We start from the raw sequence: 26,785 nt of genomic DNA, 5'->3' as shown, positions 1-26,785 counted from the left end.
TCAGCAAACTGTGCTGCTTTTTCCCTTCGAGAAACCTCCATGAATGGACCAACATTTTCTTGGATTTGATAGTGAGTGCAGAATACTGCCTGACTGCTGCAAAAATGTTCTCTAACTTGTTTGACAGCTATTCTTTTTGAGGTACTAATTATTCAGTCTCCAGCTGTTTTAATGGAGCACTTGGGTCAGGTGGGTTTCCTGATTAAGTGAGATAAATAGTGTCATTTAGACCAGCCTGGTGCTGGAACTGGTGTGCATGAATCATTGTGTAGCTGAAATTACCTGTGCGAAAAAACCCAGCACAAATTTTATGTACCGTTTAAATTCTCTCCTGAAAAAAAACCCCATATAGATGAACCTCTAGGCCTTAAACTGTCTCAATATAGAACTGTCTCCTTGCATTTTGGAATGTTTAGTTAACACTCACTGAGTTGTGAGTGGTTTGTGTTTGTGTTTGTGTTTGTCAGAAACCCACTAAAACCGATGAGATCACAAACAGAGTAAAAATGCTTTCAAACGGTGTTCCCACCCTCAGGATTTCCCTGTGTTGTAACATGACTGCTCTGCAGAGGTTTGCTTTAAGCCCAGTTGATCATTACATCCCCAACTGGTACTAGTCTGATAACCCATAGTGGTAAAACCTTCCAGTGTATCCAGTACATATTTCAGTGCATTTAATATATTAGGGGTCTTTGTGTCATGGCTGTGCCGGGGAGTCGTGGGCTTAGAATAGAAATGTTTTCTGGTTGTTTTGGTTTGTGTGTTGGGTTTCTGTTCTAATTTAGAATAAAATAAGTAAACTATACTCAAGATTTCATGTTGAAATCCTAAATTATGGCAACCTCAACTTGCTTCTGTAAAGAAACCACAGCTAAGAAACTTGTCTGGAGAAACCAGACTTGCAAGTTTCCAGCTTACCAACAGCACAAGGCAATGTGTGAGCTGCAGTGCTTACAGGGATAATAGCATGCAGGCTTTTTCCCAATTTGCCTATTACATTGTCCTTCAACATTATTCCCTAGTCCTGTATTTCCTGTGATATTAACTATAATTTATTGCTTCTCATTTCCACATGCTGGCCCCTTCCTTCCCACACTAGAGTTACTAATAATTACCTTTGGGGCTAGAAATAAGTATCTTTAACTACATTTCTTGACCTGCACACCCCCAGTGTTAAGGTCATAAACCTTTCCAATTTTAGTCTCTTGAAACCTTCACACAGGTATTCCACAGGTTTGATCTTATCACCAGGCTTTAGTCAAAGCTCCATGCACAACATGACTTGCCTGACTACTAGTGACCACTCAAGTTCAAACATGCCTGACTTGGCTTTCCCAAAGTCTTTGTCTCCTTTAAAAATCCAACGTAGAATAGGCTTTCTGAAGTGAATATGCTACAGCTGAGCTAAAAGACTAGGTAAAAAAAAAGTTCACCCACCCCCCCCAACCCAACAAAAGTATAGAGAACCAAAACACCATAAGGTTTGCCTGTAGATATCACAGTCTTGAAGTTATTTTAAATACTGAGGCCTTAAAACCCTAAAGAGCCTTAAATCTGGGCTGAAAAAAAAAATGTGTGTTTTCATTTGAACACAAGCTGCTGCTGCATCTTTGATTTATCTTTGAAACAGATGTGTTTTGAGTTGAAGTTAGACTTCAAAGGAGAAAGTAAATGTTCAATGGGAAATATTCTTCTTATTCAAAATAGAGTCTTAAAGTGTAAAGTTTGCTGTGAAAAGATAAAATTTTATTCTAAAAGTTCCATTCCAAAGTTCAGAAACGGTTCAGAGATTTAGCTCAGAAAAGTGCAGAAAATTACAGTTGTGAACCTTAGGCACATTTCCTTAAGCAAACAAGTCCAGAGGGTTAAGTGGGAACGTGTAATATCTGACTGTTGTGATAATTATGTATCTTCATGATTGAAATGCTTGAACACCCTGTCAGCACAGTTTTTCAACCAGCTTGACTTAATTTCCTCTATGCAGAGCCCAGAAATAGTCTGATGCTCCTTCTTTGTTCTTCAGCTCAAACACTTCCTATCCAAGCTCAGCTCCCTGATATTTTTGTCTTTGTGTCTAGATATCCACCCTGACACATATCCAGGCACATACATATTTAGGCATCTTCCTGAAACCTTCCCTCTTCAGTAAAGCCCTGGGCTAACTCCTACAGTTTTCCTCACATCCTCCCCAGCAAGTGAGAGACTTCCTCTCGCCTCTCAGCTTTGCCCAACTGCTCCATGCCTTCAGCTTTGTTAGTGCTCCTTCCTGCTTTTCTCTTTTCTACTTGTGCTTTTTACCAGCCCCTTTCTTGATTTTTCTTTCTTTATACTTCCTCAGCTTTCTAGGCCCATGCTCAGTGCTTATTAGGACTTCCTACTTTGCTCTGTTCTCCTAAAAGACCTCCCAGTCTTCCACTCTATGGAAGACATACTTCAGCAAGAAGCTTTTTGTACCAATAGTCCAGTCAATTATTTGCAAAAAAAGAACTCTGCAATTCTCCTAAATTATGGTTACTAGGCACACATTCTGTTTCCTGTTAATAAAACTGGTATCCTGTGTGAGCAGTGAGCAGGGTCAGGGCTTTGAACATCAATGCCCCATTCCATTTTAACTGTCTATGATCCAGCTGTATGATCATACATCCTGATGGACACAGAGAATGCTGGAATTTTTTGCATGTGAATAGTCAGCTAGAAGAGATTTATAGCCATATCCTTAATAACATCTGCTTCTTAATCCCTTTTGCATGTAGTCAAAAATTATGTTTATGTAATATTTGGAGACATCTATCTTGAGTTATTCAAGGTCAAGCTGACATATATAGTAGGGAAGTGATAGTATGCCTTATCTTCAACTTCACATCTTATTTATAGTACATTTTCTGCTTTTGTGTCTTCACTGTGAAGGCAACAATGTTAGTGATAAAGAAGATAAAGAACTAGCAAGCATCTGCGTTTAACCATTCTGTCATTTAAGCTGCTCTCAAGGTCTCTGTATAAATGAGCTCTTGTGAATTCGACCACCTTTCCTTTAGCATGTAAGAACGAGTGGTTTGTACTGAAATATTAATGGAAATATATATGCACATAGCTTTCTATTACTACATAAAATTGTAGTATATATATGTATTATAAATGTAAAACTTATATGAAACTATATGGTGATTATATTTATTATATAGATAAAGCTATGTGCTGCTCATCCCCACCCTCCAAATTGTTCAACCATTTTATAATTATATTTCTATAAATACAGAAGTAAAATTAGAATGATATTTTATATAAATCTGTGATTCCCCGCCTTAAATATTAATAAAACAACCTGGGCTGAAATAATTGCCTGAAAATAAATGATGGTTTATATTAAGCCTTATGTATCATTTGAGGTTACAACATTGAATCATACCAGAGGATCACTGAATTCTTCTGCTGCCTTCCATTTCTGCTAGATGAACTTCCTATTCTAATGAGGGAAAAAAGAAACTAAAAAAACAAGCAAACAAACCCATGAAAAAGCAAATTATAGATGTTTCAGAACAGTGTTTTGGTTATTGATTTCATCATCCACCCTGATTTTATTTCTGTATCACAATAGCTTTTCATTTCTGGACTTACATGAAGTGGCCTAAATAGCAGTGCAGATTGAACTTGCAGGATAAAGACATTCACAGAATTTTTTTTTTTTTGACCTTGCGGTTTGAATAAGATATCTGAACTTATTGCATCTTCTTCATCACTTTCCTGGTACATTCATCACTGTTGTGCATGATGATCTCAGGAAGAAGAAAACTACAGTGTTCCAAGGTGTCAGAAGACATGCAGTTGTATTGTAATTAGTGTAGAACAATTCAATTCGGCAGCAGAAACTGTAATGTGCTTTTGTCCTCCTCACCTCTTGCTTTTGTCCCATTAGCACTAATCTCTACATTCTGGTGTGCTGGTGGCATAGAGAAGAGGTTTGTTCCTTGGCACTCTCTGGGGGGCCCTCACAAGCCTGAAGGCTGGTTCTGTGGATATTTATGGAGGGCGCACTAGATCTAAGCTGTATGAACAGCCTACGCCTTGCAACGGGGGTCCTATTCAACAGCTGGACTTGAACATGCTTATTCCAAATGCTCATCTGCATTCAGAGGCCGATCAACTCAGTGTGTCCTTTTAAAAAGACAGAAGGGTTTGAGTCTTGACCACTGAATGGTGCTCTGCCCATCCAAAGTCTATTATCAGAAGGGGATTGCAGTATCTAATCCTAGCTCAGCAAGTCTGCTTACACAGTGAGAGCTGAGAACAGTTAAGTGACAGATCCTTCAATAGCAGTCTGTCTGTGTGCTTGGGCCCTGTTCCCTGATTATCCTGAGGCTGAATTTAAAGTTCTGTCCTTGAAGCTCCTAGGTGCCCATGGATTAGAGTATCTCATAGCATTGTTTCAGTGGGACACTTCCTCTGTGAAGGCGTGGAGGGAAGAGTGAAGGAATTATCCAGGCTGCCAGACACCTACATAGAGTGGCTACTGGCTTACTCCCCATCATACAGCTCACATGTGGTCAGAGCTGCACAAAAGACTCATGTAAAGGATAAAGTCTACACACAGAAAATTTTTTAGTCTAAACTAACAGAACAAGATTAAACACTGAATTTCATTATGAGACCAGAGACTAGATGTGACTTCAGGTGTCATCTATTTCCTGATTGAAGTTAATATGCTTTTAAAAAAAATGAATCAAAGTAGTATTTCAATTTAAACTGCCTTGTGCAAGTGTCTCACTGACCTGAGAGATAACGAAATGTAAATGGTATTCAAACCTCTTAATTGCTGCCAATAGCAATTCTTTTGTTACTCTGCAAGGAAAACGGTGGAGGCATCTCTTTTAGAGAATAAAGCCCCAGGTAAAAAAGCAGTAAGTACCTCATTAGCAACATTGAGCTACAAGTGTGGCTAAGATCCCACAGACTTCAAGCCAAGTGTTAAAATAGGTTGTGCTGAATGGATGACTAAATTGTTCCAATGACAGTCTCTCTGATGAAAGGTGCCTAGAGCTACCCTTTCTTAGGTTTGCCTACCGTGCCTGTCTTTTACCATTCAATACAGTTCACTTCTCTCTCAATTCAGTATCTTCAAGGTATTTGAAAGCTGGGAATTAGAGATTATAAAATAATAGCTCTTGCAGTAGGCACTCACAGTTAGGAGACTGTTAAAGTGATTGGGTATTTATTTTAGTGAGTGTCACAGAGCACTAAAACAAATAAAAACCACATTAGTTGTGAGTTACTGAAGGAGACATTCTAAGCCATTGAAGCTCGGTGAATCAAGCCTAGGAAGTTTAAAATATTCTTTGTGTGCTAGCAGATATATATACACATATATATACATATATATACATAACGTTTTAGATATACTCTAAGCCAAACTGCAGGCACTTCCTTTTCATCTTCTGTATACTTAATGACTCCATGAAAAGCGTTGAACGCTATGATAGAGAGATGCCATAAAAGAAAAGTGCCTGGCCAGTTCCTGCTTGCTTTGCTCACGCAATTAGGTAGAGCCTGCATCAGTAAATCAAACAATGCTTTTTCCAGCACTTAGATGAACTGATTTCTCAACTGCCTTCAGCAATCGAATGAGAACACTTTTAGGTGTCTCTTACATCTCAAAAATGCTCTAAAGATAAAAAAAAAAAAAGCCCACTTGCCTGGAATAGGCATTTCCTTTTTTTGTAGATAAAAAAAAATCATACGAACGGGTGGTGGATGGAAAGATAACTTTCCAGTCCAGCACAGATATCACTGGAGCCAGGTAGATTCCCAATTCTCAGGGTGAATTTTAGAATAAATCAAGGCACAAGTTTGAGTTAGTGCCAATAAAATAAGGTGTATAAAATTGATTCATAAATGTATATTTTAAATAGAATGTTAAATAAAATCACATGCAATCAATTAAATCCAAGAGCTAGTTTAAAAATAAACCAAAAAACCCGTACTGTTTCTTCCAGTAGAAAAAAAATGAAGTTTGTGGTTGATTCTCATCACATATTTTAACACTTGCTTTCTGGGATGAGAAATATAGCAGAGAAATCTTATTAGAAGGAAGTTTATTTGTCTTGCTAATTCTTTTCTTTATTTCCACTCTTTTGCCAAGAAGCACATTCACTGAAATCATTCAGTGTAAATTAAGCGGTATTTAAAGAGATGCAACTATTCAAATTGTGCATGTGCTTCATACAGTCACATAAGCCAAACAGTTTGCTTAAAATATTTTACTGCCAGCTCCCAAAATGTATACTCAGTATGGTCTTTTTGGAAGGGCACTGCAGACTACATGTGTCCTAGCCTACATATGCCCCAGTTCCCTCAGCAGAGTTGGGGCATGCTTCTGGGCATCCAGCCCCCACATTGTTAAGTGACAGCACAGTCCCAGCACCAGGTATATCTCAGGCCAGCAGTAACTCTCTTCCTGGCCCCCTTCTGGTATTTACACAGTCCAAGGACCACAAAATGAAAGAATTTATGGATGTGCACAAGAGCTTTCCCTTTCCACACCATCTGGATTAGTCTGCAGGGGTAAGGATTTTGGGAATGAGTTTGCTAGATATGAGGAGCATCCCAATTAAGAAATATTCAAGGTGTGGTCCTTATTCCCTAAACGAACATGTCTCCTAAATCTTGCCTTCCCTTGGGCAGATTTCTCTTGCACTCTTGGCTTGGCCTGTCACTACACCTGTAGCTTGACCACAGCCAGTGTTCAGGTGGTTCAAACCAGAGTAGCTGACTGGGACAATGATGTAAAAAATACTCTCTCACAAATGTTCCTCATCCCCTGTTGTCTTCTTACTGCTTTCACACTGAGGGCACCACAGCTCACTGGCTGGACAAGTGAGCTCCAGTCCAGTCACAGTGCCATATTCTGTGCTTGTTATTAGTGGAAAATCTGGAAGCATGAAGGTTCTTCACACCCTCCTGTGACTAGTGTGGATTTAAGTAGGCATTGAGAATGGTCACAGCACTCTGTCTCTACTTGACAGTGTTCAAGAAGCATTTGGACAATACTCTTGGGCACATGGTGTGACCCTTGAGAATGCTGCTGTGGAAAGCCAAGGGATGGCTTTGATCCTTGAGGGTCACGTCCAATCTGTTTACTCTGTGATTCTGTGACTGATACCACTGTTTAAACTTTAGAGCTGTGCCAAGAAAATCATAACCTTAACATTAACTGAAATCACCTAGGATATATCTGGCTTTTGGGATGTTCGTTCACTTATACATGTGATAACAAATATAAATTACTGAAATGGCCGCTAATAACTATGTCTAACACATGTCTCTAAGCATGGCCCACCTAGAAACCTCCAAAGAAATGTAAAGCTGGCTTGTGTTCATAACAGGATGGGAGAGAGATGAAGTTGTTGAGAAGTCAAAAAAGACTGTGAAGAAGCTCAAAATTTCCTATCATCAGTTTAGTAAAGCCTTATTAGACACTTTTTGTGACAATTTCCTTTAGATTCTGTAGGGAATAAGGTTTTTAGTCATCTGGAAAAACTTTGTATGATTAAGTCTGATGAAAAGTGGATTAAAACTAAAGAGTAATTAACTTGATTGTAATAATAATAAAAATAAATTACTGTCTTGCTGCTTCATCTAAATTGTTTTCCATTTATCAGTTTTCTACATCATAAGCATTTGTTGTAAGTTTCCAAGCTTTTTCATTATTTTCAATCATAATGGACTATATGGTGCCAATCAGCAAATTAACCAGGTATTTTGTGAATGGAAAAATAAATAGACACAAAATAATTCATGAATAAACATGATAACAAATAATGTCCTTTTTAAGATCACACAAGCATGACATTTTTAAAAGACTTATCAGAATTATAATTTTAGCTGTTTAAAAATACTATATGGTCCTGAGGCAATTAATTTTAGGAAAAGAAAAGCAAAATGCTTATGAGTTACACATAAGCTTAAATTAGATTTTTAATATCTGAATTTCTGTACATCTTTATTTGGTACAGTACTACTAGATGATTCTTAATACAATGTCATTTGTATGCATACAGCTTTTTTCATTTTATAATGACAGCTTATCTGTTCAGTGCCTGGTCAAGAAGTATACTAAATGGTAAATAGATGTTCACAATATTTTTTATCCTCTGCATGCTAAATTGGTCCTAATTAAGCAGGATTAAAGCAGCATTGATGCTTCCATGTGAAATAAAAAAAACCCTCACCACCAAGGGCCAATTTACATTCTTATTATTCAGCACATGTGAAAATAAAATAGCTTTGGCACAATAAATGAGAATTCTTTGACAGCAATCCAGTGTCTACATACATTTGGAATTGGTTTCTTTGCTCGCATTGATAACAAATATCTGATGTGGAGAAAATGCTTCCTTTTGGTTTTCTGACACCGTGCTATTTCACACTGAATTATGTTATATTAGATCATGAGCCAAGCAGTGGGGGAGGAGGGAAGGGAAAAGGGTGGGTGGGGAGGAGAGTGAATGTGTGACAATCTAAAGAGAGCTTTAAAATCATTGGAAATACAGAGGAAAGAGCAATATATCAGGAGCCCCCATTAAGTGCTGTAATGTGGGTTCAAAGGGGCATAGATCCTGACCCTTGCCGTCCTAATCACTTATTTATGGCTTTCAGAGGCACAGTATTATATAGTGATGATGTGACAACATGCAGATGCAGAAGAGCAGCATCTGTGTGGCTGGCAGACCCTAAAATCTCAGCCACAGAGAAGTTCTTAGTAAATGAAGCACCATTATAAAACAAAGAACAAAATACACAGTCCCTGACAGCGATTAGAATAGACTGTTAGTACTTAATAACGAATGACAAAATCTGCTACCCAGTACTTAATAATTTACCAGTGGTTTATTATGCTGTTACATGATATGACACTTCTGTAATTTATTTTTCTTTAAAGTCATGTAATGAAACACTATGTTGTAAATCTAAGTTGTTTTCTTCCTGCAGGAAGGAGAAAAAAAAGCATCAGTCTAAAAGAGTCTAAATAGATTTTTAATGCAGGTGGCATGAAGGAAGTGTAATAGAAATAGTTGTGGAAACTGTTCAAACACTCATTTGCTTGTGGAAATCTCAATTTCTCTATATTCTAATGGCTGAAAAAAATATTTAAAATTCTTGTGCAGATGCCTGTTACAGACTCAGGGTATGATAGCCAACAATAAGTGTGCATGGCATAATTGGCACATCAGCTGGCAAGCGCTGATGAGGTTGTAACATTCTCTCTAGTCTAGACTCTTCTGATTACATCCAATTTGCTTTCCCCTTTTACTGAAAACTTGACTTCCAAATTATGGTAATGTTATCATGCTCTTTCTCTAACTGGTTGTATTTACATTTCCTTATCTCAAGATGAGTTTACAAAAATTCAACAGAAAACAAGTTTTCCTTGTTAAGTTTTTTCATCATCCAGCCAATTTCTGAGATATTTGCTGGTCATTTATTGTTCTTTATGCTCTTATTTACATCCAGACTCATCCCAACAGTAATTCAGGAACATTTAGATGGAAATTTAAAATCTAGACATTAAGTAGTGCTCTGTGTGAGACAAAAGAGCAGTAAATTGGAAGTTTAAGATAGCTCCATTTAAAGTAGTTTTGTGCATTTAATCTATAGGAAGTCTGAGATTAATTGTTTAAAATAAAATGGAAAATTTCTATACACCTTGAGAAACAAAATGTTTTTTGTTTCTCAAACCAAAAAATGGTTACTACAAAATCTTCCTTCAGGTTAAAAAACCCTAAACCCACAACCTCTTCCTGCATTGCAGAATGCCTTAAAAGAAAGGCCATTTTTCTCCATGTACAAAATGCCACTCAGCTCAAATTCTGATGAAGATTTGAAAGACAAATTCCATCTCAAAGAAATAGCTCTGCTGTTTTTGTTGGAACAGAATGTCACAGTCTTCTCTCTGGAAAGGAAGCTGGTTAATCGGTGTGCAAATTTGATTAAGGCAATATTTTCTAATTGGCCTAAGTGACCCCAAGCCATACTTTTTGAAATAACTTTGGAACTCATGTTCTTCAAGTAGCAAAATTTGAAGATTTAGAGAGACCCTTTTGATTTAAAAATGCAAAGGCTAAATAAATGGCCCTGGAGCAGTAAATGACCAAAACCTTAGCTGCAGAGAAATATGAAAGACAGTGAACAAAGCTATGCTTATTTAAAGGGGACACAGGACAGAAGAGAATTTTCGTCTAGCTAAGATACCTTTTAAGCTGTGGTGGCAAAATACCTCCAGCAAATCTGCAGTTTTGAACATTCTATTTTTCTTTTTGATTTGGAAAATCCAACATTTTTCTGCTTTAATGCTGACATTCTTCACAGCATGAATATTCTGCCTTTCAGTCAGCTATACCAATCCTTCAGGAGACTTTCCAGAATACCTTCAATATGCAAATGGGTAATTTTTGCTTGAGTATGCAAATCTGACATACATTAAATGATTGCAAGCCTGAAATATATTTTCATGGAAACGAGAAAATATGTCAGCAATGTAAGCAAAGTAAAAACCTGATTTAGGTCCAGTTGTTTCTAGCAGTGCAAGACCAAGCTCTACACTTAGCTGAATTCCTTCAGATTCATGGTTTTTCCTCACATGCTGTTTGATCACTCTACCTAATATTATGCTTTTATTCTCTTAACCTTCTGCTGTCTTTGGCTTCCTCTTGTGTTGTGGATTGCACGAGACATTTTTGCCCCAGTGATCTTATATCTTTAAATCTTTCTGAAACGCTCCCATCTTTTTAACTCACAGTCTTTATGTACAAGAATTGAAAGCCCCGTTCTTACTTTCCCCCTGTGCCCCTCCTCACCCTTTTAACTAATATTATTGGTCCTATTTCTTCTGAAAATAAGTAATGAGCAGCACTGTAAAAATGGACATGTTGTACTGAAGTGAAAAGGCAACCTGTGAAGCCTGTGCTTTTGCACACAACATCAGTACATCTGGCACACGTCTGGGGACTGCTATATCTGTATCGTTGTTAATTAGTGTGAATCTTATTATCTCATGTTTCTTTGAGTGTTTGTTTCATGTTATCTACTTAATGTCTTATAAACATCTCAAGTGCAGCCACAAGCTTTGTTCCAATCTTGGGTCCATTTGTACCAGTTTGCTATTTAAAGTCCAAAGCAATTCATAGTCGACTGTTTCTTGTCTAAGAGAAGTGATACGGAAGTGTTACATTATAAATAATTTTGATATTTATTCTATGGAGCACTGAACTCAGCAGTGATGTTTATAGGCATACAACATACAGAACAGAAAATGAAGAAATAACAACGTGTCTGTAATTTGGTATTTATGGTTGGAATTATGGTGTAGAAAGTTCTTGATCATCATCTATTGGTCACTGATCCTCCCCACTGAAGCATGAGGAAGTTGATGCAGAAGAGAAGGATGCCCAGGTGACATCTGAAGGCAGGAGGCTGGGAAGAGAGCTGAGTGAGCCCCAAGACAACTGATTTCAGAGCAGGTGGGGTGAGAGAGCATTTTCGGATGTCTGGGAAGAGTCCTGACAAGGCCACCCTGAGCTAGAGGATGCCTCCACTGCTGACATCAACCCTGACAGATGCTTCATGAAGAGTTTGGGGACTGGCAGTGGAAAATAACCCAAATGCTATGCTCAAGCGGAAACTGTGAATTCATGAAAAAAATATGTTTCACAGGGGTCAAACATTGTTTTAACATTAGAACTTGGCGCAATGATACTGTCCAATTTCAGTCAATGAGACAAAGGCAGGGAAGGCTGTATTGTGAATAACAGCTTGTAATCAGGCTTTTGGTATTATTTACCATAGCCTCTGTGTTTTCTTTTACTCTTATATACATTTTCTGCATGTTAGCAGAATGGAATTAATCGTATTTCTGTTCATTGTGACTGCTGCCTTTCTTTATCACCGCAGTTGCCTGTGAATAATTCATACAATCTAATGTACTTCTTTTTAATTCTGTAACACCAGGACATTTAATTTAAGTACAAAATAAGAAAGGAGATTCCTTTTATCAGATCAGTGAATTAGCTCTGAATGGAAAATCATCTTACTGGTGAGTGGATTCTCACTGTCACTACCACATTACGAAGAAATAACAAATGGCTTTCTGTTGCTGATATTGGAGATTTTAGGATTTGGGGGACATTTTTTTTCTTCTGGGTTATTCTGTAATAATTTCTAATGAATAATTCAAATGTCATGGGAAACCAAAGCTGGTAGACACTCCCTTTCTCATTATTAATTGTAGAATTTCTCTTCTATTAGTATTACTGCACTGGAAGTTCATACTGAAGAAATCTAATGAGTATGACTTAGAACATTTTTAATTCTCCATCGTCTGCCAAAGGTGCAATGAAATTGCCTTGGGTTATGTGCACAGACCTTCCCATGAGACATAAAACTAAAAAGATTTCTTCTCTTTCTCAGGGAGATTTTATTTTACTTCAGACATGAATAGCAGCACCAGGGATTTTCCTTCTTCCCCTGTAAAAACTAACTTAACTTTCATATGATTGCATGATGATTAACTTCAGCAATAAAAGAGCATTAATCCCAGAACATGAATAGCACACTTTGATGTTGCTCATGGCCAAAATACTCCACTAATTCATTTAAATATCACAGGAAAAGCATCTACTTCCAGGAACATTTGGATTTTTTTTCCTGAGTTATTAGAACAGGTATAAGTATTTAATAAGCTTTAAGGTTATTTTCATTTATTTTAATTTTATGTAAATAACTCCAGGCCTTTTGTTTCATAATCCCAGTCAAGTATCTGAAAGAAATTCCAGAAAAGTGTCCCAGTCCTCACACTTGGAGAGGGAGCTGTTAGCAAGCTATAAATTGTCTTAATGTAATGCAATTTTCACTAGCTGAGGAATGGTTATAAAATAAATCTAGGTTTGTCTGACAGTTGAACTCAACTTTTCCATTAGCATTAAGGGAATGACCAAATTTTTAACAATGATGTTACATCTGTACTGAAATACACGAAGGAATACAAGAATGACATTAGATGAAATTCCACCCTTTTCCCTGTATTTAAGTGATAGGAGAATAAAAATGATGGCCGCAGTCATGGCTGTTATATCCCTGTCAGTCAGACCTGTCAGGATTTGATGACTGAGATAGCAGCTGAATCTGTCCATGCAGCAGTGGTTTACAAGGCCCAGAGACTTCAGGTTTGTACCTGGTGGCTCGTCCTGGAACATAATACTGTGTACAAGAAGTAAATGTGTGCAGCCAAACCACAATGTACAATTTATCTCGGAGAACATAATGGAGATGTACCAAACTAAGGCTACATAAAGTTTTGAATGCCCAACAGCAGGGAGCTGGAGCCGTATGCCAGAGTCAACTATTGTGAGAACAACAATAAGGCTAGCATGAGAGATATTATTAGATTTAGGTCATAACTAAAGTGGTACTGAAATAAGCCTTCTCTACTCTATAAATCATCTTATACACTAGACATTATACAAATGTAGGGATCTTCAAAACTGTATTTGTTCAGAACTTGTGTCAGCATTAGAAGCATCTGATCACTATACCCTGAAGCATTTTGAATACAATGTTCTAACATAATTTTTTAAGATCCCAAACTAAGGGATCTTAAAAAATTATGGCACAAACATTGTGACATTTGAAAAATATATATTATATATATATAAATGCCATAGTTGCAGCTAGCCTGTAGCTGCCAGATAAATTTGGTTATATTGGACCCCTAAACTTGACCAGCCTAGAAGTAAAACAAATCCCTGTGTAAGTTGAGAATAGGTTATATTCAAACCTAAATAGGGGACCTCCAGTCAATTCCATTTGATCCTAAGTTGCAGACACATCACTGGCTATCCCAACCTATCATCTGTCTCAGCCCAGGAAGTTTTAACCCCCTATATAAGAAAGTTCTGAACAATAAAACAAGCTGTTTGTTGATGACCCTTAGTCCCTCCTGCTGTGTTTCTCTCTCCAACCCACAACTCAACGTAATATATAAATAAAAACATTATAACACTCTATTACTGCCTTATTGGCATCAGCTGAAGTCAACTGAAGTTAAACTGTTCATAAATGATAAAACCAGGGTCAAGAATCCTGCCTCCAGGTCTGCTGCTCTAATAGAGCTGTGAGAGTGTATTATAACTGACTAATTTACAGAAAAAGGCATCAGGCTTGACTCATTTTCACTGTGTACTGTTATTATGTGTGCCAGGAAATTACAGCTTCCATGGACAAGAAATATTGCTTGTATTATGCGTGAAAGAAGGCATGCAGGAAAAGGGTTGTTTAGGTAAGCTGTAAGATGGCATGATCATAGTCTTTGCTGAAACTGTGGGACATCTATTTGTTTTATGTATACTACTTAATTGTTTGGAAATTTTCAGAAATTTCTGTGTTAACCAGGACAGGTCAAACTTTTCACATTATCTTTTTGACAGAATTTGCACAATAAGCCCGCAGGTATGTGAATGACTGGCCTGCCACAGGCTATTGTGCAAGATATCCATTTAAATGGGCTGGAGCTAAGAATGTGATCCATCCTCTTAATTCATTGTCCCTGGACACAATGAAGTTTATGAGCTTCAGTGAACACTCTGCAGTTTACCTACCAGCTATTATGGATACTTATATCTTCTGCAGCTACCTGCTGGGACATTCAAAGGCATCCAACATCTTTCACACGACTTTGTCCTGCAGTCCAAATCCTGCCTTTTGGAGGTGTAATGTGACATGACAGGGTGTGATACCCTCAAGGTCAACTGCTTTGCATTCACAGCCAAGTTTTCCAAAGGAGATACGGCACCTTGAAACACAAGTTCAGTTTATGAACTCAGCTGCAAAATTCCACTCAGATTTGAATTACGAAATGTAGTTTATAGAATGTCCTGGATAGCAAAATAGGTAATGGAGAAAGGTATTATAATGAGCCACCTCCATCAGTCCTGGTCTCTGTTAGAAAGTAACACAGTTTTCTTGGAGTTAGAAGGACAGCAGATCAGAAGCAAACTGGCTGTGCTGTAACTCTGTTACAGGACATTTATCAGTGGAGGGTTGGATGCAAGTATGTTTGAAATTTATATCATTGAATGAAACTAGGAAAAATTTTGGGAGAAGGAACTTGAAGTCTTTTATTGTAATTATCATAAGTCCTTTATTTGTTCTGAGCCTGAAGTGATGTTTAATATTTCAAGAAGGATTTTGACAAAATACATTAGAGCACTATACTGTTATCACTGCTAACATCAGCTGATGCCAGAAAGTAATATGATCTGAAGCAGCATTTGTTGAAGACTTCTGAAATATTCTAAGGTCTATTGAAAACTGACTTGTGCATTCACAATATGCTATTAAAGTGCTTATTAAAAGGTTAGATATGTCTGAAAGAATAAAGATTAATCATTGTCACAAAATCTGTGGCTAATACCACAGCCACATAAAATCAGTCCTACTCTATGTCCAGGTGACAGAAATTATAAGAGACAGACTTAGACTGCAGGGGGAAATAGTGGTGGATTGACAACATTAGCAATAACACATAAAGGTTAATGTCTCTAAGACATCACTCTCTTCCAAAGTTTGCTTAATAGTCAAGTCTCCCTCCAGATTAATAAAAAAGAAGTGATTATGAGAAGTGTCTGGAAACATGCTGAAATAAAAGGTAAATGGTCTACTGAAACTAATCAGGACTCATTAGTACACATCCCAACATACCCAAAATAACAAAGAAAAGTTCTGACACAGGGAGAAACATGGAGGTAAAAATACAGTTTTTTGTCTTAGTGGCAACTGGATGAGTCACTTCTGAAGACCATTTAATACAATAGATTATTATCACTAACTTTTCATGCATATGATAAGGCCCTAAATTATCTTTGCTAGGAATCATCAAATAAAAGTTACTTAGTACTTCAAAGAGCTTGGTACTGATAGCTGCCCTCTGTAGAAGACGGAAGTTCTTCTGTAACTCCTGCAACATTACCTGTCCTTTCAAAATCAGTCACAGAGACAAGCACAGGAATCAGTGTTACAGTTCTTTGTATGAAAAATCGAGAGGTGCATGTAGACTCTCAAGGGATACAGTCAATCTGTAGATGAGCATAGGGCAATCAACTGTTCTGTCTTCAAAGACTCAAAATAAAATTAATTTTGAAAATATTGGGCACTGTAGCCCTACACTAGACATTTGAGAAGCAGCTTTTCCTTTGGTATAGGTAAAATGTTTAATGAAAAACCTTATAAATAAATCCCTAGAAATGTTAATAGTTTGCAGGAGTATCCCAAGCCAGCCACAGAGGGTTATGGATAGGTGAAATTCTTGATATGCTCTGAGCAAAACTATGATTAATATGCTAATATTCTTCTTAGTGTTCACCACTATGTTGGTGATTCATCTACCATCAAATACATGGCTTAAATCCTTTACTGCTTTCCAAATGAACCCATTTCAATATTTCTGTAAAAAAAAAAAATGTTTCCAAAGAGTGATTACTTTCCGATCCAGGACAGGGTTTGAAGGAAGGCAGAGGTGCTACATGAGCTAGCAATAACCTTCCTGTGCTTTGCTGCATGTGCATTTGTTAAACTCCTCTGTTAGTGGGCACTGCTCCAGGGGGCAGGTTAACAGACCTTTGTTGCCTTCTTACACAGCTGAGGTGCTGTGCCAAAAAAGCATTTAGTGTTCAGGTACACAAGTTTAAAGCTCTGTTGTAGTTATAGTGTTTCATGTTGTGTGGGAAGAAAAGAATGGAATTACACAGAAAGTAAGAAATGTACCATTTTGTCTTCCTGAGTATTCATATCATGATATAAACCAGTTTTATTTATACCTACCCTCAAGTGTTTTAGCACTTCAATATAAATCCTTTTAAGAGAATTAGGGAATTCTAATAGACATGATGTTCAGATATATTTTTGAAAAATGACAATGCGGTAGCCATTTGAGCTTATAAAACGTTATGACGTTGAAACCATCTGCTTAGAAGTAAATCAGGGTGGAAATGCATCTGTGTGACTTGAAATCTACAGAATGGGGCTCCAAGAATTCAGGATCCATCAATCAATAGCTTGCATCACTTCCTAAAGTGTCTTTAACATACAAAGACTTCTTAGATAATTTTTTTGGCACTAAGCCTGTCTTCAAGACAATGTATCACCTGCAAATATGCAAATTACTTGGCTTCCAATGTGTCTCCTATAGAAGGTTCATTCTAATTAAATTTAAAGGCAGACTGGGGTTTTTTAATTAGGATGAATTATAAAAATGTTGCTGTTTATGGTAGTGTTCTTTATGCTTTACAGTGTAAAAATCCATTGTAATTTCTAAAATTACTTCAAGCACTGGAAGCAAATTTTATTTATGCCTCTGCACTGCATTAAAACCATAAATGGTTGGTACTGTCACCAGAATGAGAAAGTCATAAAACTAGTTAAATTAGAATATAGTAGCGTGTGAGAGTGTGCGTACGTGTATGGATGTGTGCGCAAGAGAGAAACAGAGAGACACATACCAGGCAAAAGCAAGTGGCTGTATGTTAAAATTATTTTCTAAATTATTTTCTTATGCAAATAGACTATGCCATATTAGATTTATTAAAATGTATTTATGGAACATTAAACATAATACTCATTTCTGATAATTAAAATAAATGAAAAAATTGCCCAGGCTATTTATCAAGAAAACTTCTTGTGCCTGTGTGGACTGTGGAGTGAATTTTGATCTCTCTCACAGTGGTCAAAGTCTATCAAAGCCAGGGAATCATTTGGTATTTGAATGTGGGCAAGGAGAGGTAAGCATTTAATAGAGTCTTGTAATAATTCCTATCAGTTTCTTTTACGTAACCATTGAAGTTCACAGTGTTTCTCTTTGTTATTTTGTATTATAAATAGGTGCACCCATTTCAAGTTAAATAAGGCATGGTATATTCAAAGCAGATTATCATAGAATCACATTCTAACAGTGACCAAAGGAGAAAAAAGGGAAAGGCAGTAAACTTCATGGCAAGCAAAGCAAACCAACAACTCCATACTTTGGCAAAATCTCAGTGGGAAAGTCTGCTGGAGTCTCCCATGCTACTTAGACTCTATAATAGAGCTTGAGGGAAAATGGTTCTGTAGCCATCCTTTTGCTGTCAAGGGAAGTAATGTGAATGGCTGGCAAGAAGTCACAGGATTGCTGGACAGTTTGCTGCAATGTCTGCAACACACTTCTCCAGAGGTTTGCAGTAGTTTTGTCATGAAAACTACAGAGGAATTGCTTACTCTGGATGTGCTGCATTACCCGTTTATATCCTGCCTCTTTTGTTCTTATCTGTTACTCCCAGCCTCAGAGAGCACACACTGCTGGTGTTCCAGCAGTGCTGGTGGTGTGGTGTCATGCAACGGAGCCTGGATTAACTGGGATGCTGCTTGGTCATCCCTGTGCCAAATGACCCACTGCCACCCATGAGTCTTCTCGAGGCAGGTCCACCTACACAGTGTTCACACTTTTGTTTGTCCTGTAAAAACCACTGGCACAATGGTGTGAGTGGTTGGATTGGAATCCATGGGCTCTGTGTCGTTCTTTGGGCTATCACACCTGGGATTCACACGATGGCTCAGCAGATGGATATGTGAGAGCCTGACATGGAGACACACACACACACACTCACACACACTCACAAAAAAAAAAAAAAAAAAAAAAAAAAAGAAAGCAAGGCGATTGAGTGGCCTAAAGTCCAAACTGCAACTTTTAGTTTTTTTGTTTATCAGTCTCTCAAGGCTTGACTTGCATGTAATTTATTTCTGTTAATACATCTTCTTAGAACCTCAAAAATGGTTGTGCTAATAGTACATTGTTAGATTACCTAAGTCACTGTGGACTTCTTTAAGTCCAAGGTTTATTGAGACACGTTGAGCAGAACAAACTGATTCTGCCATCTCTCAGATTCCCTTTGCTTTTTTTCTTCAGAAATTATTCTGAGCACAATTAAGGTCACCTCTATTTCCCATTCCTTGTGACTTGTCTTTGTCACGTTTCTCTACCTCACAGAAAGGTATTTAATTATAACGTGTAGTTGCCAGGTGGAAAATTATTGTTAATGACAGTTCCTCTTTTTTTTTTTTTCGTGCAGTAGCAAAAAATGTTTATGTTCCATAAAAAATAAATTAATTGAGAGGCAAAAGTAAGTACTGCCTTCCTGCATGCTTTAAAACATTGGCTGAATCTTTATTTCAGCATATGGAATGTCTAGGATCTGTTGGAAACTTCAGGAAGTGATGCTCAGATATATTTCTATTGCCATCAAGAAAGCGAGAACCCAGCTGATAATAATTTTTGTTCTTTGAATTTTCAGCAACAGCCATGAAACCTTACTTCAGATTTTTACCATTTAAAATACATTTATTATTCTCTTTCAGTTTTTTTCTGAGTTCTAATGGTCTTTTGCAGTATCGAAGGAAAATAAAACTTTCTTTTGTCAGTCAACTCAACTTTATTTATTGTTTTTTGAACTACAAAGTTAAAATAATGTTCTCTGAGGAAAGAACCCCCACTTATTAGCAATCATAAAAGGATTTTAGTGTGAGCTTCCATCATTCTGCCACTTTGAAATTGCTGCAAGTTCACAGCTGGACTACAACAACCCAAAGTGAATTGCTAAGTGAAAGGACAAGCAGCAGGTGACAATTACACAAAAAGTCACTACATGTAACTGGTAAGGAAAAAATTGCCAACTATAAAGCAACAATTGTATTGAAAAAAAACAAAAAAAAAGGAAAAAAAAGGAAAAATAAAGAAAGAAGGAAACAACTCTTCCCTCCCAAACTTTCCTTAATCCTTTGCTAAGTGATTATCTCCTAGTATTGGGAAAAACAAGAGATATTCCTAAATCTGCTTCTAAACAAAAATAATTCTATCAAGGAAACTGGAAGAGTATATCTGGAAGCATTGTCTTGAGTTATACATATTACTGAGGCTGAAATATCTATGTAAAGACTTGGTGTAAGTGTAAGTGATGTCAGCCTGAACATCTAGTACTTTAAAATATTTATTCAATGGATAAATGGTACAACATAGCAAGAAATCTTACATTAATTGAGAGAGGTTATTTAGACACACTTAAAAATATATAACCCCTACAACTACAAGCAAAGATGTATCTTATCTTAAATATATTGCCAGTTGTCAACAGAATTATTGAGGTTGGTTGAGGCAATATTGTCTATAAATACTAAAGATAGGAACTCTCTAGACTATATTTCCATATAATATCTCCAAGTTTTATTTTGTCTGTGTGATCAGGTATTAATCTGAAATAGGATATATTACTATGCCATTTATTTTTCCTCCTATGTAATGTGGTCCCATTGTGCTTTCAGAGCTGAAAGAAATGTTTTCTATGTTGAGATGACACTTACTCGAACATTAATCCAGAGGAGTTGCATCACTTTCTAGATGACAGGTTGGTAATGAACAGTAAAAACACACAACCTCCCATTAATTTTCCCTATTCTAGTTTTACTTTATGATCCTCATCGCTGTGATCAATGGCCAAGACCAGAGGACATGAGCATCAAGGCATGGCTCACATAAAGATTAGGAAGCAAAATTACTGTTTGGAAAACCTCAGATCAACCTTTGAATGATGCTGAATTTTACATTCCATAAACATCTCTGTTTCTCTTTTAAAGGCTCCAAGGTATCTAGAGTTTTGTATGTCTGTCTCTCTGGATATATCCTATGATTGGCATGGCTGAGGAAATGGTGCTTAGCTAAGGACTAATGAAATCCAGACCCTGGAAGCCTTTAGATGTCACTTGAGAGGCTGGATCTCCCTATGGACCTTTGGAGCAAGTATAACATACAGTGGGTGTTTCCAGAACACACCCTCTATATAATTCTGCTTGATGTTCCCACTCTGTGTAGCTGTGTGTAGTTATCCTATACTCTGTACAAAAATACAGGATAAAATGGTGTTTTATCATGGTGTTTTTTTTTTCTCTTTCTGATTTTTCTTAACTTTTCTGTTTCTATATTTGTCTTTTGAAAATGCAGATATATTAAGAATTTCTGAACAGTTTTCTCGTTAGTTCATTGTCTTTTATGCCTTGAATATAGAAATTAAATTATTATGCAAAGAAAATACAGGTATTCAAAATATTTGGGTCCATTTTATGAATTCAAATTCCAAAGAACAGATTAGATGTAGAGATCCTTCGAGTTTTTTGTCCTAACTTAATCCTTATATCCTTATATTTATGGGTGTTTTTAGCATCAGAAGTTACTCTTAAGAGGAATAAAGCTAATATTTCTTTCTTCCTTGTGAATCAAGGAAGCTTTAAGAATACAATGCTTATTTATTAAAGTGTCTACAAAAAGCAAGGCATATAAGAAACAAGCCATGTCTAGTTTATTAAATTGAATTTTTAGTACTTTCTATAAATAGTTCTGTTCTTAGTCTTACTATATGTGCAGGCACGTTAACGTGGGATATGGAAAAATTTATGACCTTATTCCTTTAAATACCACAGAGTAATGTGGATATTTTCAACAGCTAGCCTCTTCTGCTATGTGTGCTTAACAAAGGCCACTGGCTTAACAAGGCACAATTCCAGCACACACCTGCCTGTAAAACTGATCTGGTCCCCACTGTGGACTCATCAATTCTCCTGCCTCTCAGTGCAAAACCACCTAAGTGAAGTAAAAGCAACTTTCGAATTCTTCAGGCTTAACATCCTTAGGTTTAAAAATGACTTATAAGTTAGGTAGTTTAATATTATTATATGTAACTGCATTTAATAAGTGGAAATAACTTGTATATTTGATGTATATATGCATATATATATATGTGTGTATATATATATGTATATATATGTGTGTGTGTATATATGTGTATATATATATGTATGTACATATGTATGTATGCATATATATCCTTGTCCCCCATCCTTTAGATGTTCGTTTTCCTCAACTGTTATTTAGTAATGAGATGGAGCAACTGTAATTTGTCATTATGGTATGTTGACCATAAGAAACCTGGATTCTGGTTGTCTAGATGTCACATGGCCTATTAGTAATGATTGTTATTAATGATATTTTCTTGAAACTTCAGAATAAGTATGATGTAAATAAAGACACTAAATTTTTCACCTTCTAGTAAGGAAAGACAAAGAAAATGGAAGAATAATTCCTTATTGCTTCATCTCAAACCAATACACTATAACTACTGGTTAAAACATACGTATAACCAAACATAGAAACAGTCTAAACTACTCACATGCAGAGAGACTCTTGTCTTGAGATAAAAGAAGAAAACAGCTCCAGAACTCTATGCTCCTATAAGCATAAGGCTTTTGTATTTTTTTAACTTTTGCATATATACATACATACTCGTTTATATATACATACATATATTTATGAACACATATATAAAAACAATAGTCAGTTGGAGCATACAGTCAACTTGTGTTCAGCTTGCCTAGACTGGAAGCCAAGATGACATTCTGACTTTTAGCAATTTAGGTACAGGAAATCTCATTTTGTTAAGTTCTGTTAGAATGAGAATACAGGAAAAATTGTGGAAGACTTTTGTTTTTGGTGTGGTTATATTTTGGGGCTTCATTTCTTTCTTTCTTTCTTTCTTTCTTTCTTTCTTTCTTTCTTTCTTTCTTTCTTTCTTTCTTTCTTTTTCTTTTCTTTTCTTTTCTTTTCTTTTCTTTTCTTTTCTTTTCTTTTCTTTTCTTTTCTTTTCTTTTCTTTTCTTTTCTTTTCTTTTCTTTTCTTTTCTTTTCTTTTCTTTTCTTTTCTTTTCTTTTCTTTTCTTTTCTTTTCTTTTCTTTTCTTTTCTTTTCTTTCTTTTCTTTTCTTTTTTCTTTTCTTTTTTATTTTTATTTTGTGTGTGTGTGTGTGTGTGTGTGTGTGTGTGTGTTGGGTTTTTTGCCTATTTGTTACTCTGAATGCAACAAAAAAACCCTGTCTCAAAATGCATTATTGGCATTTTCTTCCTTTTTTATATCTGACCTTCTGAGAGCCCGACAGAATTCAGAGATATCTAAAATGCATGGGCTTCATCCCATCAGATAACCTGGATCTACTTGCAATGCTTTCTTGAATTCCTTGCTGTGTTCATGGGTCACTGAGTGCCTGCTGTTCATTTACATCACATTATTCATTTATGTTTTCTGCAAGTTGCCGATATTGGGGAGAGAGAAATTGTTTTAGATAGCTATCAATTAAAACAACATCTTGCTCACAAAAATTTTTGACAAACTGTTAATTATAAAAAAGTGGCATATAGAACAAATACGTCATTAATTGTCCAGTTTGGACACACTAGAATACTGTTCTTTCAATGTATAGGAAACAAAATCTGAATTAACTCCTGGGGATACAAGATGATATAGAGAAGCTCTGGTTTCACAATAATTTGTTACTCGTGTGAACAGAAGTGTGCTTACACCTACTGCGTTGAAGGACAGCCATGAGTCACGTTTAAAACCTTATAAGATTATTCTGCAGATCAGCTGAAGCCATGGGAATTGCCTGATATTGTTTCTGTACTGTTCTGCCAAATCCCTTTGGCTTCCCTATTTCTACCAACATCTGGGATCTGGTTAGCTTTTGACACTCCAGTGGACCAGCCAGGTAAGGGAAGAGGGGACTTGCTTCATAACTTTCCACTTTCTTGCTCCAGGGGTGTTCTTGCAATTATTCTAACCAAAATCAGACAAATAATCTGGGGCAAAATAATTTGCGGTGTGACTTTTTACTGAAAGGGGACTTGAAAATGTGTATTTACAGAACAACTGTTATTTCACCTGCTCTGTCTACATATTGGTTTGGTTTTTAAATGTGTCCCCATGTGCTCTTGTGTAGTCTTGCTATACACTCATTAGTATCTCTCTCCAACAGCCTCTAATGCAATGACAAACGTAACAATTGAAATAAATACAGATGTCTCAAAGGTAATAACACTGCTACACACTTCGAGCATGATTGTCTGCTGTCTGCAAGAGAAGAGACACAAATGAGAGTCTCTGTTGAGGGAAAGGAATGCAGAACTCCTCTGTGGCATGCTCTGTCAAAAGCTGCTCAGCCAGTCTTGACTAGCAACAGCACAGCAATAGCATTGTGTCTCTTTCTGAGTTAGGACACAGTAGGGGTTATTAAGGGGAAAGGGATGTTCAGAAAAAGGATACAGACTGTAAGAAATCAAGTTTCATTCTCACCTTTCAGAGTAACTTAATTTTTAAATTTGTTTAGGGTCTTTTGTTTTGGTTGGGTTTGAGGTTTTTTCAGGTTTTTAGTTTGGTTTTTGTTTTCCCTTCAACCCTCTGTCCTTTGCCTTCTCTAGAATTATACCAGCCTGATAAAACTCTATTCTGATACTTAGATTACTGTAAATTATGGGAATGGACTGCTTGGGACACACTTGAAATACATCAGTGCCAAGCTGCCTGAGGAATATAGAGTGATCAGTCTGATATTCTTTGAGAGAATATTCTTCAGTGATTAAAATTTTCATCAGTATTCGATCAGACCTCCACTAATCCCATCCCTTTTCTAGTCTCACTCCTTTCCATGACTGTGTTGTCACACGCTGAAAACAGCAGAAGCAGCAGAGAAAAAAAGTGATTTTAGGCTGCTGTGCTCCCCTTCATGAATGTGTCCTGGAAGTGTCAGTCTGTTTAGTTTATGGTGTATTCAGATAAAGTCACAGAATACTAAAGGAACATGGGGCATGACAGCACTGCACTGATTTCTGACTCATCTAAAAGATGATATCATTATTCAGTGTTGGCCTGATCATTTTAAGTACATAAATTCATCACCATGTGAATCAGTCTAAATAAGCTGATCATGAAAATCCATGGGGCATTCGTGATTGAGTTTGGGTTTGCAATTTTGGGAGGTTTTGGGGTATTTTTTGTTTGTTGGTTTGGTTTGGTTGCATTTTTGATGGGTGTTTTTTCTGGGTTTTTTTTTCCTTTTTTTTTTTTTTCAAAAATGCTATGATCTTTAAGAATTTAGATTTTCCTAAAATATATTCTGTTAGACATGGGTAAACATATTTACCTATAAGACCCCATCAGTGTCAGTCTTTGTCTTGAGCCAGGCAATTATGGATCTAAGACAGAGCAATATAAAGTGGCTTTAGACAGCTAAAAACATGCATGAATGCTGAATGCATATTTTTAAAGTACCTCATTTCTGGTGTGCTGTGATTCTCTCAGAACTTTAGTGGTGGCTATTGAACAGTTCCAGCAACTTATCCAGGGCCGATGAACAGGCTGTAGCCTGTTGCTGATTTTTATGTATTACTTTTATATATTATTTTGCTTTCTTTATGAATATATATTAACTTTTTAAACGTTTTCTAGAAAATTATTTATCAGAGAAGAACATTCATGGAGCCTGGAATGTTTCTGTGAATCCTGAGTACTTGCAAAAAATACATTTTAAATTCCAATGAAGTTTTTTTGTCACATATATGAATAGGTACAAGCATAAGCATATGTTTGGACTATGGCTGAATTGCAGTTTTGATCCAGTAATTCTATTAAGATCCTATCCTAAGATTCTATTAAGAGATAGGTACAACTTATCTCAGGACTATCCACTACAATCTAAACTATATTCCTAGGCATTGTAGCCAGCAGTAGCCATGCCTTCTTCAAATATCTGAAATCTGAAAAACAATTAAAAGGTTAAGAAAAGAGTTATTAAAAATATGCAGCTCGTTTACTTGGTTTTTTTAACACAATCACAGTGTTCAACACGTGGTTTTCAGTGAACACATCTTAATTTCAGTAGCACACAATACTTAAAACAAAATCATAATACTTTCCAGTCTTGCCATTTAAAAAAACTATGACAACTAGAGTTTTATTAAAATATGGTTGAAAATTTCACTTTCTATTGATTGCCCTTCTAAACAAGAGAGGTATGTCTTTAGAAGTCTGAATTTATTTCCTTGAAAAATAGTCCTAAGAAAAGGGTAATGAAGCTCCAAGGTGCTATAATTTGCAATTCTTCAAGTGCAGAGTATTTTCCAAATGTAACTATTTCCTAGCATGCTGTGTTGCTTGTATACTAATTAACATAGGAAAAGAGGTATGGGATAAACCAAAAAAATATTCCAACAAGCTAAAGCAGTGCTTTTATTTCTACAGTAAAAATAGTTTCAAGATATTTTATAATAAGTAAAGAAAAAAAAAAAAAAACAAACACGAAAAGAAAAACCAAAGCAAAACACCCAAAACTGTTTTTTTTTTTTTTAATTTATCTTCTTGGACTTTTTCCTCTAGAGAGAAATAGAGGGAGTAATTTTTTTTCATCTCTGTTCTCCACAGCAGTCAAAGCAGTTGTGCTGTCCTGATCAGCATCACAGAGAAAAAGCCTCTAAATGCTGAAATTGGTGACCTTCTCAGCAGAATGCTGTTAAGAAGCTCTTTGTTGCTTCAGGTTATTTCCAGTTCATTTCTCCTTGGATATGAGCTTTTCATGGCATTTAATAGACTCAGTTCTAAATAGAGAAGTCAGGTTACAGTTCAGCACCACACGGTCACTCTCTTGAAGGGATAATTGCTGAAGAAGGATGGTAATCCCTATAGCACAGATGATGAAATGGAACTTCACCCTTCCCTAATGTAGTTGTTCTTGTCATAGCATTCAGTGACTTGCACTCGGTTTATGCTCTCCCTGACTGGAGGTCTTTGCATGCTATAAAACCCACATTGCTAAAACTATTGTTCATTGATGCAATCATGAAGAAAA

Source organism: Sturnus vulgaris, chromosome 1 (assembly GCF_052056855.1).
Source record: "Sturnus vulgaris isolate bStuVul1 chromosome 1, bStuVul1.hap1, whole genome shotgun sequence".
Classification (NCBI taxonomy): domain Eukaryota; kingdom Metazoa; phylum Chordata; class Aves; order Passeriformes; family Sturnidae; genus Sturnus; species Sturnus vulgaris.
The sequence above is the reverse complement of the archived record's forward strand: the minus strand, read 5'-3'. Positions refer to the sequence as shown.